This window comes from Stenella coeruleoalba (genome assembly GCF_951394435.1).
Source record: "Stenella coeruleoalba genome assembly, chromosome: 4".
NCBI lineage: Eukaryota > Metazoa > Chordata > Mammalia > Artiodactyla > Delphinidae > Stenella > Stenella coeruleoalba.
Window position 1 is genome coordinate 26445414 of NC_137149.1, and position 20206 is coordinate 26465619.

General features: G+C 37.3%; 1 protein-coding gene across 1 annotated transcript in view; it reads left to right on the top strand.

Annotated features, from left to right (window-relative positions):
• Positions 1 to 18364: 18364 nt before the first annotated feature.
• CAMK2D (calcium/calmodulin dependent protein kinase II delta) overlaps positions 18365 to 20206 on the top strand; it is a gene marked incomplete at its 3' end in the record, with an annotated part of 285398 nt that continues 283556 nt past the window's right edge. The window contains exon 1 of the mRNA XM_079920207.1: positions 18365 to 18486. The remainder of the gene's footprint in view (positions 18487 to 20206) is intronic.

Below are 20206 nucleotides of genomic sequence, written 5' to 3' on the forward strand. Positions count from 1 at the left end.
CTCTTTCGTCTCCCTCCCACCCTCCCTATCCCACCCCTGGATAAAAAATTTACCACTACAAATGAAAAAGGTCAAGACAGTTTAAAATACTACTGTTTAGAAGTGAAAGAATTCTGAATATGTTAGCTACTTATATGTATTTAATATTAGGAAAAAATTTTTTATGTTTATTTTTTCATCAACTTAACTCTCTTTAATTCATTAATTTTGTTTGTCATTTTCCATAACAGTACTTTTTCTAGTGGAACTAATTTTTCTTCTACTGTATGCTTAGGAACCTGACCTCTCAATTATCTTACTAGATATCCATTAACTAAGTTATCTTTTTCCCCAATGCCAGCACCTCTTACTGAGCTTTATATAGATGAAATCGCATAGAACATATTGTTTTCTATCTGGCTTCAATAAAATGTTTGTAGAATCATCCATGTTGTTTTGAGTATCAGTAGTGGGTTCTTTTTCCTTGCTGTATTATATTTATTGTCTATTCCACCAATTATGGATATATATTTAGATTGCTTCCAGTTTGGGGCTATTAAAATTATACTGATAAGAGCATTCTTGGGTATTTATTTTGTACCATTTTGGTTTGGTGGAAATCTAGGATTTCTAGGTCATGGGGTAGTATATGTTCACCATTAGTAAATAATGCCAAAGGGTTTTCAAAAGTGATTCCACTAAAGTACACTCCTACCGGCTTCACATCCTTGCCAATCCTTGTGATTATCAGTTCAATTTTGTTTCATTTTAATCATCCTACAGGTGTATGGTTATATCTCTCTATAGTTTTAATTTGCTTTTTCTTATTACCATTGAAGTTAATTCTTCTTTTCGTCTATTTATTCACTATTAGGGTATCATATTCTGAAGTGCCTGCTTAATTCTTTAGCTGACTTTAAAAACTGAGCTATCTTTTACACTCACATTTATTTGTAAGGAATTCATTATATATTCTGAATACAAGTCTTTTGTCAGTTATAAACATTGTAAGTATCTTCTCTAATTTGTGCTTTGTCTTTTCACTTTCTGGTGGTGTCTTTCAATTAATAGAAATTTTAGATTCCATTGTAGCCCAATTCAACAATCTATCCTTCATAATTAGTGCTCTTGGTGAACCTTTAAAGAAATCTTTGCCTATTTCAAATTCATGATGATATGTTCCGATGATTTCCTCTGCAAGATTAGTGTTTTACTCTTTAAATTTATACTTACAAATTGATAATTGTGCATGATGTGATTCACCTTGTTTCGTATGACTATTCAACTGACCCAGTACCATTTGCCAAAAAGACACTCCTTTATCCATTGCTCTGAAGTACCAAATTTTCAAAAGCCAAGTAACTATATATGTGTGGGTCTGTTTGGGGGCTTGTATCTTTCATTTATTTTTTATTTATTTTTATTTTTTGCGGTACGTGGGCCTCTCACTGTTGTGGCCTCTCCCGTCGCGGAGCACAGGCTCCGGACGTGCAGGCTCAGTGACCATGGCTCACGGGCCCAGCCACTCCATGGCATGTGGGATCCTCCCGGACTGGGGCACGAACCCGGGTCCTCTGCATCAGCAGGCTGACTCTCAACCACTGCGCCACCAGGGAAGCCCTGGGGGCTTGTATCTTTGATTTACTTGTCTAACTAACCTTGAACCAGTGCCACATGTAGTTTCATGAGCTTCATATCAAGGGTAAATCCTCCACTTTATTCTCCTTCTTCCAGATTATTGTGGTCATTCTTGGCCTTTTGTATTTCCATATAAATTTTGTAACAGTTGATCAACTTGCACACACTTACACACGCTCACAAAGCATTGGTATTTAGATTTGGAATGCATTTAATCTATAAATCAATTTGGGAAGAGTTAGCTTCTTTATAATGTGGAGTCTTCCAAACCATGAGCATGGTATATCATTCCATTTGTTTTGGTCCTCCTTGAATTTCCCTCAATAATGGTTTGGTAGTTTCCTGGGTATAGGTCTTGCATATTTCACTGTATTTACTCCTAGATGTTGAATTCCTATGCCTCTCTAAATAGTATTGTACTTTTATTCTCTTAACATACCTTACTGGAAATTAAAATTCAATTGATTTTTTTTAATTTTTGAAAAAACTTTCAAAATTCAGTTACTAAATTCCAATATTTATTTATAAGATTAATTTGAAGTATTTATATACCCAACCATGTCACCTGATACATTTGCTGTCTTTATCTTCCATAAATAAAAATAATACAATTTTTCCTGGGCTTACCTCTTAGCTACAACCTAGCTCCATTAAAAACAAAAAATCTTACTAATACTGATGCTTTGACTTGTCCCAGTGCTTTCCCAGGTCACTTAAACTTATTCTTTCATTATCACAAGGGTGCAACGGAAATGCTCTGGGCTTTAAAATCAATCACACCTCAGTTTTAATTCTAGCTTCTACATTTACTCTCTGTTTTGCTTGAAAATGTTACTAAAATTCTCTGTTTCCTCATCTATAAATGGGCATGTGGTGAGCGACATCTAAGATGGCCCCCAATGATCCCCATCTCCTCCTATTCATGCCCTTGTGTAAAGTTCCCTCCTCTTGAGTCTGGGCTGGGCCTGCTGATTCGCTTCTAATTAATCAAATATGGCAAAAGTAATGGGATGATACTTTCAAGGTTAGGTTACAAAGAGACCATGGCTTCTGCCTTGATTCCCTCTCTTGCTTCCCTATTCACTCATTCTGATGGAAGCTGCTGCTAGGCTCTGAGCTGCCCTATGGAAAAACTCACATGGCAATGAACTGAGGAAGGTCACCAGCCAACCGCCAGTGAGAAAATGTTACCTCAGTCCAAAAGTCAACAAAGGACTGAATCTTGCCAACAACCACATAAGTGAACTTGAAATTGCATCCTCCCTGAGTCAAGCCTTTTCAAGAGATCATACCCATGACTTTCATTTTGCTTACAGTCTTGTTAGAGTCTTTGTGGCAAAAGCACACAGCTAAGCCACCCATAAATGTGTGCCGCACAGAGATAATAAATGTTTGTTATTTTAAGCCACAAAATTTGGGGATCATTTGTTACTCAGCAATAGGTAACTAATGCAGAGTATAATCCACTACAGAGTATATGATCCTCAAAAGGCATTTACTATTGTTAGTTACTGGAAAAGTTTTATTGATTTTGCACAGAATTTAGAATTCAATTTAAAAAAATGATTCAGGTAATTGAGTAATATAATCTCTGATCTACAAAAGTGTTGAAATGGCCCTCCTAACATCTGTGCTTTTAAATACAAGAGGAACTGGAAATACCTATGATAGAAGAAATAGTGTTAATTTTAAAGGAATGGGCTGATGTATCATTTCTAGGTGACCACCCCAATTTCACCATTATACCCATTTGGATGTGGTGTTTAACCCAAGAAATTTTTCCTCAAGATTAAGTTGTAAATAGATTGTTCTTTGAATCTCATTGCACAATTTCCATATTACAGAGCAATTGCAGAATGCAAATTTATCATAACTTTGGTATAAAACCTGAGTAATATTCATTATAAGAATAGAAACTCATAGCTCCTACATGCTGTGGTTCACTTTATATATCCTAGTGCCACATTATTGTTTCCTTCAAACACTGACTATTAGATTTAAATTTAATTTCATTTATTTATGGAATACAGATTTGAGTTCTTTTCTGTGATGTGTCCTCAAAAGCAGTTTGGTCCCATTGCACCTTTATTTATTCAGTTATTTTTTTCTTCCCTAGGCAATATATGAATTTTTTAAATTTATAAGTACCCACTTTTCTGGACTGTTTTAAGATATTTTACATTTTTAATTAAATTTCTAGAATAGCATTGATAAATAATAGTATTTGAAATATGTAATACATGTAAGACTCCTTTGGATATTAATAGACATATAGTCCCTAAGAATTTAATATGAGGGTGATAAATAAAACTGGGAAGGGAAATGAGCTAAACTGTATATTATTACAAATATTTATTGCAATGATTAGATGCTTATATTCTGAATTGTAAAACATAGTCATTGAGTTTAATGGAAATAATCCTACATAAAGCCCTGAGTACCTTCTGACATTTTTCATAACTCTGTTGAAAAAATATCATCTATAATGAAAACTACTAATAAGCTCGTTAAATCATGTCATGATTTCCTTTCTTGTGTCATGGTTTTGTCTAATGGGCTTTTCCTTTGAACAAGGAAAGCAACAGATATGTAATGCCTGGTGTGTCCAAGGTAGAAAATGTCATTAAAGCTATCTTTTTGCTTTTGTGCCCTCTTTTTTTTTTTTTTTACAGTTTTGAAATAGATATTTTTAAAAATACATCATGACTCAGACTATTTCTGAATCAGGGCCTGTGGGTCAGCCATAAAATAACAGCTTTCTTCCCTAGTACATGAGAGGCCTAGATTTTGCCAGAGGCCTGTCTGCCAGCTAACCAGAACTTGCCAGTGCACAGGAAACAGGCCTATTATTTGAAGGTTTGGCTTTTCGTAACTCTGGCCAAAAAATAAGAATCATCAAGACAAAGAAGAACTCAGGTTGGTGGCTAGATTTACTATCTACCTGCTCAAGAAGTTCTCAGGATTCTTCATCTTTGACAATGCTAGCAAGTAATACCAGTTCACATGAACAGCCAGTTTTAAAAGCAGGGTGCAGCATGGTGACTGTCTTGTTCTATCAATGTGTGTTTTACCTGAATAACACTTCTGAAAACCTTTAGGTGTGTCTGAGATCCTTTAAACACACATGTACACACACAAAACTGTTAATTAAATGAATCTTGCAAATATTTTTGAACATTCCAAAAAAAAGGAACTGCTTAAATGATCTTAGTTTGTTTCAGACTCATGGAAACATCTGGGTGAGTATAATGTATTCCTAGCGGTTACTGGTGTGTTAAACACCCAGTGGAGTTTAAGTGTGTATTTTTTTTTGTCACATCATCACATTTAACACCATTTTATTTTCCTACTCTGGTGGTAAAGAGAATTCATTCTTCATATTTATAAAATGATTTAAGCTTGTGAACTGAGAAACTTTATGTAAGCATGCCATGTGTTCTTTATATTGCAAATACTAGACATATATGTTTTAACATCTAAACTGTAATTCCACCTTGGTCAATGAGAAAAACTTTAAAAAATCCTGCTTGACGAGAGTAACTACCTTCCTTAGGGAGTAAATTTTTATCTGGACTTAAAGAATATGCAGGATTCTCCCAGCCAGGAAAGGAAGATAAAGGTATTGTTGGATGGGAAAATAATCCTAGCAAAAGCCTGGAAGAATAAAATTTCTTGGACAGTTAGGGAATCCCTATTTTACAGCTAGAAATACAGGAATAGACAGGTAGTCGGGGATGAATCTTAAGAAGTAAGAGTGTGCATGCCATGCAATGGATTAGGGAATTGATTCTTTGGGAGCTGAAGGACAGCAGATACTTTTAAGTAAGGCAGTGACATGTTGCAGACATATCACTGCTTGCTGATAGAGAGGGAGGAGAGAGAAAAAATAATGGCAACAGAAAAGGCCATTTAAATGGCTATCTAAACAGCAATGGTAAAGCTATTTGGGCCATAAAAAATGTGAATTTATTTCCTCTAATTTTCTTGAAACCTCTCTTCCTGACCAGCATTTAAAAAAAATCTTTATCATTCTGACTTTCCATTTGGCTTACTATCTTCAAACTTAAAATCACTATGAACACCAATAGACTTTTCAATTTAATAGACCTGCCCATGCTATTTCTAAGTTTATATAATCTGGGAATACTAATATGAATCATCATGCTTTAATTTAGCAGTGATTAAACTCTTCTTGAATAATAACTTTCTACTTTTGCCCAATTCCTGATGCTATAAACTCTCATTCACATTTATGAGAAATATATTATTTGAACTATGTCAAAGGAAAAAGTTTATTTCTTGGGCAAGTATAATTCACTTGATTTACAAAAGAAATTCTAAGAGAAGGCTAGAGTTTATCCAGGGCCTATTATGAAGCCAAGCCTAGCCAACTGGGCCATCTGATTCTCTGTTTATCCTATCACTCACTGCTGTCTCTCCAACAACCCATACAGATGCCCTCCTTCATCATCAGAGTTCAAAGGCCCAGTACCAACCATAGCACTATGGGGGAACAGGCCAGAGAACTGAGCTGCCAATTTGAGGAACTGCTCCTGTGAGCAGCTGCTTTTAATTGTGGCCAAAGTTAGGTGGGGCCAAGGCAAGGGCTGGCAGCGAGCTGTGGAGGTTAACTGGAGTCAGGAAAGATAAATTGCAAGGCAGGTACTAGGTCAGGTTCTGAGACCTAGGCTCTAAGCCAGTCCGCCACAGAGGACTACAGTCCAGTACCTTAGAGAGCTCCATGGACAGGTAGGGTCTGGGAAAGATGTTAATGTCTCACGATAGAATGACATTGATAGAGAGACAAGAAGGAACTGAAGGAGGAAAATCGTGCTTTGGCTATCTCTGTCTTGGGCAAAGGTAACAAGCACAAAGGCAGGGAAGAGCAAGGAGGCCAGTATGTCTAGAGCACAGTGAACAAAGCAGAGGGTGGGAGCAGCTGGCCTCGGGGAGGTAGCAGGAGGCAAAGTATTTAGGGCTTTGAGCGTCAGAGAACAGGCTTTGGGTTTCACTCAGTGCAGAAGGAGAGATGCATAATTTGATGTGTTCTTTAAAATTCACACCAACTGCTGATGGGAAATAGATTCTATGTATCTAGAGCAGAAGTAAGGAGACCGTTAGAGACTCTGGCAGTAATTGAGGTGAGAGTTGATGATGTCTTGAACCAGAGTGGTAGCGATGGAGATGTTGAGAAGTGAACAGATTCCGGATATATTTTGAGATACAACCAATAAAATTTGCTGATGGATCAAATGTGAGATATAGAAAAGAAGCAAGGAAGACTTTAGAGTTTTGCTATGAGCAACTGCAGAGATGCAGTTTTCATTAACTGTGTAATGACTTGTGGAGAAGACCACTGAAAGAGCTGATCTGAGTGTTTGGGGTAGGAGAATTAGGAGTCAGTCTGAGACAAGTACAGTCTGAGATATCTATTCTAATCCAAGTGAAGATGTCAAGTAGGTAATTGGGTGTATAAAAGTGAAGTTCAGGAGGAAAGTCTAGCTAGAGTTATGAATTTTGGAATCTATCCTATATAAATATCATTTGGAGTCATAAGATTGGATTGAGATCACTAGAGGAGTAAGTATAATTAAAGAACAGTGAAGTCCCAAGGACTGAGCTTTGGGAAATTCCAAACTTTAGAGACTGAGAAAGTGAAGAAGCAGACTCAGGAGTTAGGGGAAAAATGTCGAGTGAGATAGCAGACAGAATGTTGTCCAAAAGTCCAAGTGAAGAAAGTGCTGTAAAAAAGAGTGAATAATTAACTGTTCCAAGTTCTGCTGAGAGTTCAAGTAATTTGACGATTAAAAACTGACTGTTAGATTGAGCAACAAAAGGTCACAAGTGGTCTTAACAAGAGTAATTTTAGTTGAATGGGGAAGAAAGACTTCTTAGTGGGTTCAAAAAAGAATAGAAAGATAGCAAATAGACATGAGCACAGACAATTCCTCCTTGAATTTTTCGACAAATGGGGTATATATATGGACAGAAAATGTGAAAACAGGCAGGATTTTTGTTGTTGTTTTCTTGTTAGATGAGAGATATTACAGTATATGTGTATGCTGATTTGGATGACCCAGTAGCCAGTGAAAATTTGATAATGTGCAAGGGCAGCATTGCTGGATACATGGATGCATGTTCTGGGAGCAGTCAGAAAACGCATTGAGGTATGGGGCGATGCTCGTGTAATCGGTTACATTTGACTCTTCTCCCTCTCTGAATCCACCCTCATCCAAACCAGCAGTAGTCTACTCCTAGAGTACCAAACTCAAAATTTATGACTGCATATTGGTATTCCATCTTCAATTTTCTATCTATTATACACACTTTCTCTTCTTGACATAGCTCTTTCAAGATGTTCCTCACCCCAGCACCTTTCAACTGAATTCTAAATCAGCAGCAAAGGATGCTGAGAAAGCAGGTGTCTAGTATTTTAAATTAATATAATTGGGAGCAGGCCCATTTCAGAGTATTTTAATTGACTTTATACCATATTTCCAATTCCTACCACCAGAGAGTTCCATCAGTATTTTAAAATAAATCTCATTGATATCTATCCTAGAAAATATACATGATGTTTATATGGGTATTTTAAAACCCCTTGATAAATTTTTTAATGTCTTAAATTTTAGATGTTGTCCATTTTATCAACCTGGTCTCTTTTAAGAGAATACTTTCCAGATATGCCAAGTTTGTGGAATATATTTTTGATCATCTACTATGTGCAAGGCAGATACTGGTGATACAAAGACAACACAGTGAATTCCCTGGCATTCAAGTGCTCAAGACCCCATGCTTTCACTGCCAAGGGCCAGGGTTCAATGCTTTCACTGCCAAGGGCCAGGGTTCAATGCCTGGTTGGGGAACTAAGATCCCACAAGCTGCACGGCCAAAAAAAAAAAAGAAAGAAAACACGCACACAAAGACAGCACACATTTCCTATCATCAAATAATAAAGACTCTAGTGAGATGTACAAGACTACACTTAGTGCTATAAGCGATGCTTAAGTGGTAGATGAAGAAGAATGGAAGTTAACATTTACTGGGTGGCTACTCTAAACCAGATATGGTACATAGAGTATTTCATTTATTATCACAGCAACCCAACGTATTAAATATTATCAGGGAGATTTAAATGGCTTTAATTCAACTATACAGGTATATGTGATGAAGCTGGAATACAAACCGAAGTCCACTTCCTCTTGGAATCCTGTAGGTAGGAAAACTGCCTGACTCTCCACTCCTCATTTTCCTGCTCCATGCAGGTCTCACTTGCCTCTAACTACCCATTCATTCAAGCCCAATATTTTTATAACATGAGGCCTTACATGAGAGCTCTGTGAGAATCTCTTCCATAGTAGTTTTAGTACAAAGCTAATAAAAATAGCTAAGAATAGCTATTACTAATGATAATGATTTACAACTATTTAGACTCTGTGCTTTAGAGTCTAGCCTCCTGCTACACACACTCAAAAGATTAAGTACCTGACCCATCTTTATTTTCCATCCCTTCTAGGTCTCTGACCTTCTCCATCCTAATCTCTCTACTGGTATTCTGATCCCTACCACCTGACAGTTCTAAACTGAATTTTTCATGTTAACCTTCTGTTTCTTAGCCGACCCCTCTGAACACAAGCTCTTGCCTTTCTGATTTACCATACAGCCAGTATGATTCTTACAGGGCCAACCCCAAACCCTGACTTCTCCTAACTTACCCTATACCCTCAGCATTCAAGTCTTAGCAGGATTGTTGATTTTAGGAAAAGTCTAAAGGCTATAGTTAACAGAATCAGCAAGTAAAGATTAAAGGTAAAGATAGAAATCTGAGATCATAGCTGATAAATTTAGTAATACCTAATAATACCTAGTAACTCTTGTTGTTCCTGTTTCCTGTTCAAATTTTTAAAAACTCAACAGGATAAATTCTATTGAGATGTGTCTAGTGGTTATATGAGAGAATCTGATGATCATATTTAGTCTAGACAGAAATTGTTGGGTGTTGAAAGAGTTAAACCCGGGTAAGCACCTGAAGGTTCTTTCAGAGTCTGGTAGTTTTGGCAGTTTAGCCAATGAAACTTAAGTGCCATTCTGTCAGAGGTTGTAACTCACAGAGTTAAAGTCCAATTTTGATAGAATGGCCTCTTCCATAGGCTGTTAATTATCTAAGGAACCAACTCCATTTACCTGTAAACCTCAAGATATGCCTATGAAGCATCAAATGAAGTGAAGATTTGCATATTATCTGCATATCTGGATGTGAACCACCCAACTATATAATTCAAGACCTAGTGTTTTATGTTTTACTGGATTTAGTTATTTTACTGAATACTGAATCATCTGATTTAGTTGGCCACTTGCCTTTTTTTGGGGGGGGCGGGAGGCATGCCTAGCAGCTTGCGGGGATCTTATTTCCCCAACCAGGGTCCCGGCAGTGAAAGCGCCAAGTCCTAACTGCTGGACCACCAGGGAATTCCCTAGTTGTTTACTTGAATCAAGGTAATTTAAAAAATGCTTTACCTATTAAGGACCTATTCATGACACTGGCCTTTACAACATCCTTTGTTCCAAAAAATACTTGCTGCTCATGTTTCTTCTCTTGTCTCCCGGGTACAGTCAAGTTACTGTCACATGTACAGTACCAACAATGGAATGTTTTGATTACTGAGTACGTAGTTGGAATCCTTTTATTGACCCTGATGTTCCTGTGAATGACCCAGAAAATAAGAATAAAGAAATAGAATGCTATTTTCCTTCTGAGGTCTGAGGATGTGCTCAAATCTTTCTCTCTCCAGAACGACAGAGAGCCCCTACTCTGGCCTTGCACACCTAAGCTATTACCAATGAAGGAAGTTTCTGTGATTTTCATGTGCCATGTCGAACGCAAGATTCACATCAGGGATCCTCTGGGATTCTGACTTGGGCAAACTCAACATGGGCCATGGATATTCAACAGCTCTCACTTTAGGGAAGAAGAGTGTTACAAAGTTAAACGTGCATAAGGCTACTTGGTCTCCCACATTCTAAAAAGTGTGCTTAATTTAAGTAATTTAGAAGCAAAATAGAGTTTCATATTTTATTACCTATGTCAGAATTTCTGTGAAACTTCATGACATTCTAGGACATTTCCATATTTCTTTTTGTCTGGGTGGAATTAGTGTTTGAGAGCTCTCTGCATATTCCTAGCTGAGCTTACCCTCAGAGTATAATTTGCATATTTTGTCCTGTAAACCAAAGTAAGTTTTGATCAAATTTGAATTATATCAGCCATTTTTCCTTTTGTATTATTTTACTCTCCAGAAAGATTTTTCTAAACAGTCACACTAATAAACAGTAAATATTACAATAAAATTAACAACTTTCATTTTCTCTATTTTTGTCACTGTGGTGTTAAATCTGCACTGGCAATAATTAAACTCCTAGATCTTAGAAGTTTAGGATGAGAACATAAATGGAATCAGGACAGCAATTTGATAGAACTGAAAGGCTTTAGTATCAGGTAAACTAGGACCGATTCCTGGTTTTACATCCTCCTGACTGCATAAACTTTGAGACTGAGTCCCAGCTTTCTTGCTTGTAAAATGACAATAGTATCATCTACTGTTATGAACTGAATGTTTGTGTCTCCCCAAAATTTATGCATTAAAATCCTAACCCTCAATGTGATAATATTAGGAGGCAGGGCCTTTGGGAGGTAATGAGGCCATGAGGATAGAGCTTTCATGAATAGGATTAATGCTATTCTAAGAAGAGGTACACATGAGACAACTTGCTCTCTTTCTGTCTCTGCTCTTCACCATGTGAGGATACAATGAGAAGGCCATCTGTAAACCAGCAAGAGGACCTTCATCAAGAACCCAACCGTGCTGGCACCCTGACCTCAGACTTCCAACCTCCAGAGAGGTGAGAAATAAATGTTTGTTGTTTAAGCTACCCAGTCTGTGGTATATTTGTTATAGCAGCCTGAGTTGACTAAGACAGCTACCAAATCAGGATTGGGTATATACAACATACTAGTATAGTGCTCACCCATAGGAAACTCTCAGCAGTTAGTCATAATAGTAATACTGCTGAAGCAGTCTTTTAATTCACTTTAAGTCACTTTTTTAAAGCTATTGAGCACTTAATAGATCTTAAGTTTGTTACCGAGTTGTGTGGTTATGGTCTACTTTGTAGTACGGATACAAAGTAAGCCACAATTTGTTACTCAAGGTGTTCAGTGTGTACTGGGAGAGACAGGTAAACAATTACAATAAAATGTCATACAGGTTCAAAGAGCTGTTTGTGCAAAGTGATTTGGGTTATAGAGGAAATGACTAACTATGAGATGTGGAGGTCTGGAAAGGTTCACAAAGCAGGGGACTTTTGGGCTTAGAGATTCTGTAGGAGTTTTTCCAATAAATGGAATTACTTAGTAGAGAGGGCCCTTGATGGGAAGCAAGGGGAACTGAATTGATACTTTTCTCCAGCAGCATAAGGCCCAAGATCTCCATCTACCCCTTGCTCTAAAACCCCAGGGATGAGACTATGGCCTCACCACCGTCCCACCTGCAGCTGCAGGAAAGACCGACCACCCCATGATCTTTAATTACTGTGTCCTGTGTCTTCTTCCCATCGTGCCTCCAAAACCAGTTTTCCTGTATCACCCATGAGAAGTGCACGTTTCCCAGATCACTCAGTTTCATGCACCCTGCTCTCAGCCCCGCTAATCTGATCACACATCGCCCAGACTCTTGGCCATCTAAGCCCTTCTGCCCAAACTTACTTCCTGTCATCAGAAAACTCCTCTCCTTCATTAACCTCTTCACTGAACATTTTCTTCGGAGTTTTGCTGAATTTTGACTTGGCTCCTGAAAACACTGCTTTCCCTGGAGCCCTTCAAATGACGGATTTATTTTTACTTTTTCCTCTCATACTCTAAGTATCATATATGCCTGGACCTTGAGGTAAGTTTTTGTTAGGAAAGAATGCTTTCAATTAACATTATATTCCAATTTCACTAAGACTCTCTGGGAAATTTATCAAATAACAATTGTAAAATTATTGTACAACTTTACAATAACTGTAATTGTACAATAACCTAATATTACAATTGTTTAGAAGATTCCAACAAATATTAAAACTAACTTTTTTTTTAACTAACTTTAATTATAACATTTTTTCAGCACATGAGATCCATAGAGTCAGTGTGTCTATTTCCCTTTTCAAAATTTACCAGAAGCCCTAAACGAAACGTCCATCAGTACCATTAGATTGCAAATTTTAAGCCCTCTAGTGGTCAACGCCATGTTGCTCAATCTCTCAGACTGAGAGTATTCTTCAAAGATGAAAAATTACTATAACTTATAAAAGTATTTCCACCAAAAGTTGACAGGTCATTATCTATGTCCCCTAAACAATGTACTATGTTTGAAGCTGAATAATTCACTACATCAAAAAAAGTTGTTGAATACTAATGTTAATTAGTTCTTAAAATCATATATTTATCTTTATTAGAGTAAAAAAAGGAGAAACCAAGATAAACTATCAATATTTCTGGGATTTCCCTGGTGGCACAGTGGTTAAGAATCCGCCTGCCAATGCAGAGGGCAGGGGTTTGAGCCCTGGTCGGGGAAGATCCCACATGCTGCGGAGCAGTTAAGCATGTGCACCACAATTACTGAGCCTGCACTCTAGAGCCCCAGAGCCACAACTACTGAGCCCACATACCACAGCTACTGAAGCCCACGCATCGGTTGCTTCACCGCAACGAAGAGTAGCCCCTGCTCGCCACAACTAGAGAAAGCCCGTGCGCAGCAACGAAGACCCAATGCAGCCAAAAATAAATAAATAAATAAATAAATAAATAAATATCAATACTTCCTGACTTGGGTGTGGGTCAAATATTTTAGTGACACACGAATTTATTTTTTTATTATGGTATCTCATATAGGCTTCAGAACCAGATATGATCACTTATTATTTATATGTGTGGCTTACAGAAGCTAATAAATATTTGTTTCAGTTTCTAATAGGTTTTTTAAAAATCTAGATCATAATTTCTACTCTATAAAAATTATGGAAAGGAAACAAGATTAAAATGTATATTTTGACTAGTATACTGCATGGAACAGAACAGGTGCTCATCAAATCTCTAAAATAATCATGGTAGTGTTACTTTTTTTTTTTAATTTTATTTATTTATTTTTGGCTGTGTTGGGTCTTTGTTGCTGTGCGTAGGCTTTCTCTAGTTGCGGTGAGCGGGTATTACTGAAACTTCTCATTGCAGTGGCTTCTCTTGTTGTGGAGCATGGACTCTAGGCGCACGGGCTTCAGTAGTTGTGGCTCACGGCCTAGGTAGTTCTGGCTCACGGGCTTAGTGGCTCCGTGGCATATGGGATCTTCCTGGACCAAGGATCAAACCCATGTCCCCTGCATTGGCAGGCAGATTCTTAACCACTGTACCACCAGGGAAGCGCTGTTACTTTTGAGTAATAAAGGAAAATTAAGATATTTCTCTCATTTCTTACAAAAATCATACTCTTACTGTAATTACCTGATTAAGTCTAAACCCAAGTACATTTTATGTGTACTTAAGTAATAATTATTCCAACTTTTAGGTTGTAGATGACTTAATAAGACAGTTACCTTCTTTCAGAATTCTATGATTTAAATTTTTAAGTTTAACACACATACCAGTGTGCCACTTTTTAAAAGCAGGACTAAGTCTCAAGGACTAAAGGCAACATTAGATGATTTGTTTTAATTATTAACTATAAGTAATTGCAGCAATTCTATATAATTAATTTAAATAAAAGAAGTAAAAAGAGATGTGACAATGTTAATATATGGAAATATCATCTGATTTCTCTCAGCTCTAAAAAAGTAAATTAGCTTTCTGATGAAATTATGTGCTATTTTGTTAGTTATATTTTACTTATAAAATATCCTTGCTCTATTGTATGATTGAGTACATGTAAATACTATAAAAATAATACAAGATAGCCTTCATTCATTTTCTTTCCCCAAAGAGAACACAGACATTTTTACTCATGGGGACCAGGTGATCATTTATCATATTCCACTGTAAAGCCACCAGGTCAAGTTTTAGTATCCTTCACGTGTAGGGCTAGACATCTGTTTCTATTTTCTTAACTCCATCCCTCTGCCAAAATTAGATCTAAAAATGTCTAAAAGTAATTCTCTAGGGTTCTACTTATAATAAAAAGGAAGTAAGATTGCCATTGCCAGATAAAATGAAGGTTACCCAGGTCAATTTGTTTCAGATAAGCAATGAATGATTATTTAGTGTATACCCCATGCAATAATTTTTTTTTTTTTTTTTTTTTGCGGTACGCGGGCCTCTCACTGTTGTGGCCTCTCCCGTTGCAGAGCACAGGCTCCGGACGCGCAGGCTCAGTGGCCATGGCTCACGGGCCCAGCCGCTCCGCGGCATGTGGGATCTTCCCGGACCAGGGCACGAACCTGTGTCCCCTGCATCGGCAGGCGGACTCTCAACCACTGCGCCACCAGGGAAGCCCCCATACAATAATTTTTAGTATATCTATGTCCCAAATATTACATGGGGCATACTTATTATTTATTATTTATCTGAAATTCATACATGCGGCATACTTATTCATTATTTATTATTTATGTGAAATTAACATTTAACTGGTGCCCTGTATTTTTATTTGCTGAATCTGGTAACCATAAGAGGAAGACAAAATTTATTTTGGAGAAAATATACAAAACAAATACTTCAACAACCACACCTTATATTTTAATTGAAGAATCAATTGATCTCCAGTCCCCTAAAAATGCAAAGCCAACCCATAAAGAATTTTATGTATATGGAGAGAAGAAAAGAAGTAGCTCTTCCTCCAAATCTAGATAGTTTCTACTGCTCCTGGCATACTTTCCATTCTGATATACATCTCATAAGTAGTTGACTCTTAGGAAATCTCTAAGAGTTAGAGGGTAGTGGGCAGTCTGAGTTATAAAAATTTAGAGGTGTTGTGAATAAATGCCCTATCCACCAAGGACTAACAAATTCACAGTTTTAAAAAATATATCCTGGGCTTCCCTGGTGGCGTGGTGGTTGGGAGTCCGCCTGCCGGTGCGGGGGACACGGGTTCGTGCCCTGGTCCGGGAGGATCCCACGTGCCACGGAGCAGCTGGGCCCGTGAGCCATGGCCGCTGGGGCTGCGCGTCCGGAGCCTGTGCTCTGCAACGGGAGAGGCCACGGCGGTAAGAGGCCCGCATACCGCAAAAAAAAAAAAAAAAAAATATATATATATATATATATATATATATATATCTCCTTACCTTCTGAATCACAGCTAATTGAACCAGAATTGGGTACCACATTCAATCAAAATCTCTTTACTAGGGATTTGTAGTTTGAACAGTATTCATTTTCTTTGTGTGACTGGACCTGAAATATGTAAAACCACGGCATCTGATAGGGTCTCCACTTATATGCTGCCTTTTAGAAACTAGAAGTCACCCTTTCTAGGACAACTCAACCATGAGGGTTCACAGCTTGGTTAGCAGAGCTAGATTGTATTTTAGACTGTGTCGAAGGCTGGACGCCCTTGTGCAGTCAGCAACCTGTACAAACTTATGGGATTACCTTGCCACTTTATGCCATGCAAAGTAAAAACTACAGCACAGAAAGAGGTGTAAATGAAAGATGGAGTAAGAAAATACTGCTAGCTCTTTGATGTTTTTCCATTTCTAAATTCCAAACCTCTCTGAGACAAAAGATTATTTCTCTTGTGTTTTGTAAAATGTTCTTGAATTTTTATAATAAATTCTTCGATTTTGCTTAAGGTGATTCAAGCTCATTCTTGACACTTGAAAGCAGAAAATTGTAATTAGTTACATAAATATTGGTTTTAAAGTAATGTCTTAGGAATCACTGGCAGATTCTACAAAATTCTGGCAATAATCTATATTCAATTGACATTTGAATACACCAACATGCCTTCCTTTTATTTCTGGATTGATCTTGGCTTCAGAGGCTGATGAATTCTTCAGTGAACAAAAAGGATTGCCTTCAGTTGTATCCAGAATTAATTTAATTTGCATTCACTTCCTATGCATAATAAGCTCCTCAGGCTGGACTATAAACTGTGTTGTTTGACATAAAATGCCTTTTCCTTCACTGGAACAATTTGTAAATACAGAATTGGAGAGGTGGTAGAGAAGGAATCAAAAGTTATATAAAAACAGTGTAATGACGTGAAGGCAAAAAAAGAAACAGAGGAATAAATAAGAACAAGGATGGAACAACTTGGTACCTCTCTGGGAAGTAGCTTATAGCTCATCAGCTTTTTGTTTTGTTCTGTTCTGTTTTGTTTTGTTTTTATGAGGGTGGAGAAAAGCTCTGCTTTTTCATAAACTGTAGCATCTTGGGTCTTCACAGAGCCATTTTCATAGACATATTTACTTTCCTTCCAGGTGGCCAAATAGGGAGTTATTTTTTTGCTGTCTTTCTGTCATATTACATGAGAGGCAAACTCACTCTAGCACATGGTTCATTACAGACATCTTTTGTATAATCATGTGTTGGGTTAAATAAATACTTGGCCATTACAGAAATTACCATTTCTTCAATTTGAGCTAAGAAATTTAGGATAGGTTAAAGTCCCAATAACTATTTTCTTGTACTTCTACTTAATCTCATTGTATATCAATAAGAATCCTGAGATTAACTTCACTGGATTGACTTTAAAATTTTTTCTGATATATAGTCACTTATGAACCAAAATTTTATTTTGTATTCAGTGATTATCTGATTTCTGCATCTTTGTAGTATCATATATTAAATTCTTAGAACAGGCTTTGGAATCCAGGAGATCTAGATCAAATGACAGCTCTATTTGCCTGCTAAGGTGTGACCTTATGAAAGCAAACATCCTGTTAATTGAATCTTGTTTGTCCAAAAGTACACTAGGTATAATAAGCCTTACTTTTTATGATCATTGAAAGGATTAAAAACAATATCTGTAAAGTGGTTAGCAAAGTGTTTGGCACATTGTAGATGCTAAATAAATGATAGTTATTATGGAAGGAATGCAGATGAGTCTGAAAATTTATTTTAGGTCTCATTTTTTAACATGTCCTCATTTTTAATATAGAATATGACTAATGGAAATCATAGAAGACTAGGGAAATGGGCTTGGAGGAGAAGCCTCAGTGGGTGAAACAGTCAGGAGACCATTGCACAAAGACAATAGACTCCCTCTATGATGATGGCATATAAGTGGGAAGGAATAAATCCTAACGGGTATTTTTAAAACAGATATTTTTAATGTAGAATCTACAGGATGTGATAATGTTGGAAATGGGGAATATAAAGAAAAAAATCAAACATTACTCCAAGGATTGATTTTGAATAAGTGGGGAAATGGTACCATTAACATAAATTAAGACTTTGGAAAGGATATACTTTGGCATCAAAGCATGAAGTGGGATATAAAACTGAGCATCTCTGAAGAGCTATGGGGCTGGGGACCATGATGTGGGAGTTACCCACATGAAGGCAAGAGACAAGGTCTTTGGCAGTGTTATACACTCCAAAGTAGTGGCAAAGGCCTTCGTTTAAACAAAAAGGAAGAAGAACAGGCAGAAAAATGAATAATGAGCAGTGAGAAAACCAGGAGAACTGGAACTGAATAAGTCAAAGAATGACAGTTTTAAGAAAAGCTACATGATTGGTTATGTATATTTCTACAGATTGCCATGAAGATGATGTTTGGGTCAAGTTGCCTGGATTTAGTCATTGGGAGTCCTTGGTTATTAGTAGGATCCTCAGAGCGGTAGAGGGACGGAAGCCAGATTGCGCAGACTTCAGCAGGTGGCAGTGTAGCTATTGATAGAACACACGTGAGTATTAATCCTTCCTTACATTTCAGGGGATCACCTGGAATCTGTCTTTGCTAGACTGTTGGAAGAGCCTGGATTGAAGTTCGGGAAGTAGACCTTGGGAATATGCTAAAAAATGAGATGGGCTGAACATTAAGGAAAAGTGTTTCCCTCTAGTCACTGGAATATCTAGTAAAGACTTAGGATTTTATCATTAACTTCTCCCCCTTAACATTTAGTCAGATTTGCAGATAGATCCTAACCTAGATTAGCCCTAAGATTAAATAAGAAACCTAAATTGAGGAATAAGAGCCAGGGAGAAGCAAAAACTGAAGACGAGGCCTCCGAGAGAGGGGAAGGATGGGCTCAGCCAAAATTCTGTGGCTACATGAGCAGTATGTTTAGAAAATGAGGGCTTCCCTGGTGGCGCAGTGGTTGAGAGTCCGCCTGCCGATGCAGGGGACACAGGTTTGTGCCCTGTTCCGGGAAGATACCACATGCCGCGGAGCGGCCGGGCCCGTGAGCCATGGCCGCTGAGCCTGCGCGTCCGGAGCCTGCGCTCTGCAACGGGAGAGGCCACAACAGTGAGAGACCCGTGTACTGCAAAAGGAAAAAAAAAAAAAAAGAAAATGAGTCACCTAGCTCTCTGGAAAAGCAGCTGTTGATTGGTTAATACTATTTGACACTTGGGGATTAGTGTGGTTAAATTAGTGAAGTAGGAAATTCAGCTGGTTTTCCCCTGAAGCCAAGTGACTTCTGTAGTCTTCTGTAGTTTTTTCATTCGCACTGTTCCTCCCCTTAAAGAGCAACCAGTCTTAAGGAGCTAAATATTTTCAGAGTTATCCATTTGAAAAATATAAAGTATATCTATGAGTGTCTAGCTGTGGTGTGTAAAACGAATAAACATATGGAAGATAACAGTGATTAAAAAATACAGGCCCTGGGGTTCAGCTTATCTGGGTTTGATTCCTTACCTTGTCACTCCCTTTGGACACACAGGTCCATTCTGTTTGCTTGTTTGTAAAATGAAAATAATAGAAAACTATCTCAGAGGGTTGTGAGTCATAGTAAGTACTCAATAAATGTTACCTATTAGTATCAGATACTCTGGAGAGTAACGCCAACTGGCCCTTGTTTCTAGTGAGAAATAAAGTTATTTAAACACTTAGTGCCCCAGTTTCTCATTCATAAGATGAAAAGTATCATGTATCTTACATGGTTACTGTGAAACTATGCCATGAAAAGAGTAGTTATTATATTCCTCCACACTATTTCCCCATCACCAAACAAGGAAACTTTAAGGAAGAAACCTCAGAGTTTATAAATTCTAAACTTTTTTGATTTTGAAGTACATATTCCAATTCCCCAATATATGCAAATTCAAAAGTTTTATTTCTTCATAGCATTCATTGTTTTTATTACACAAGTAGAATGTGTTCAGTGAGGAAAAATTTGAAAATACTGGGAAAAAATTCATTCATATTCTTACCCCTAAAGATAAAATGATAAGCACAGTTAAAATTTAGGAGGTTGTCCTTTGAGAATTTCATCTCTCTCTCTCTATCTACCTATCCATCCATCCAAACAACCAAACATATCAAACTGGGATTAAACTAAATTTAACTAAACTGGGATTAAAGTAAACTCTTTAGTAACTTGAATTTTTAGTTAACATGGTGTGACATTTTTCAATGCCAGTACTTTGCTACAGTGTAATTTAATGCAATAATAGCTTCATATA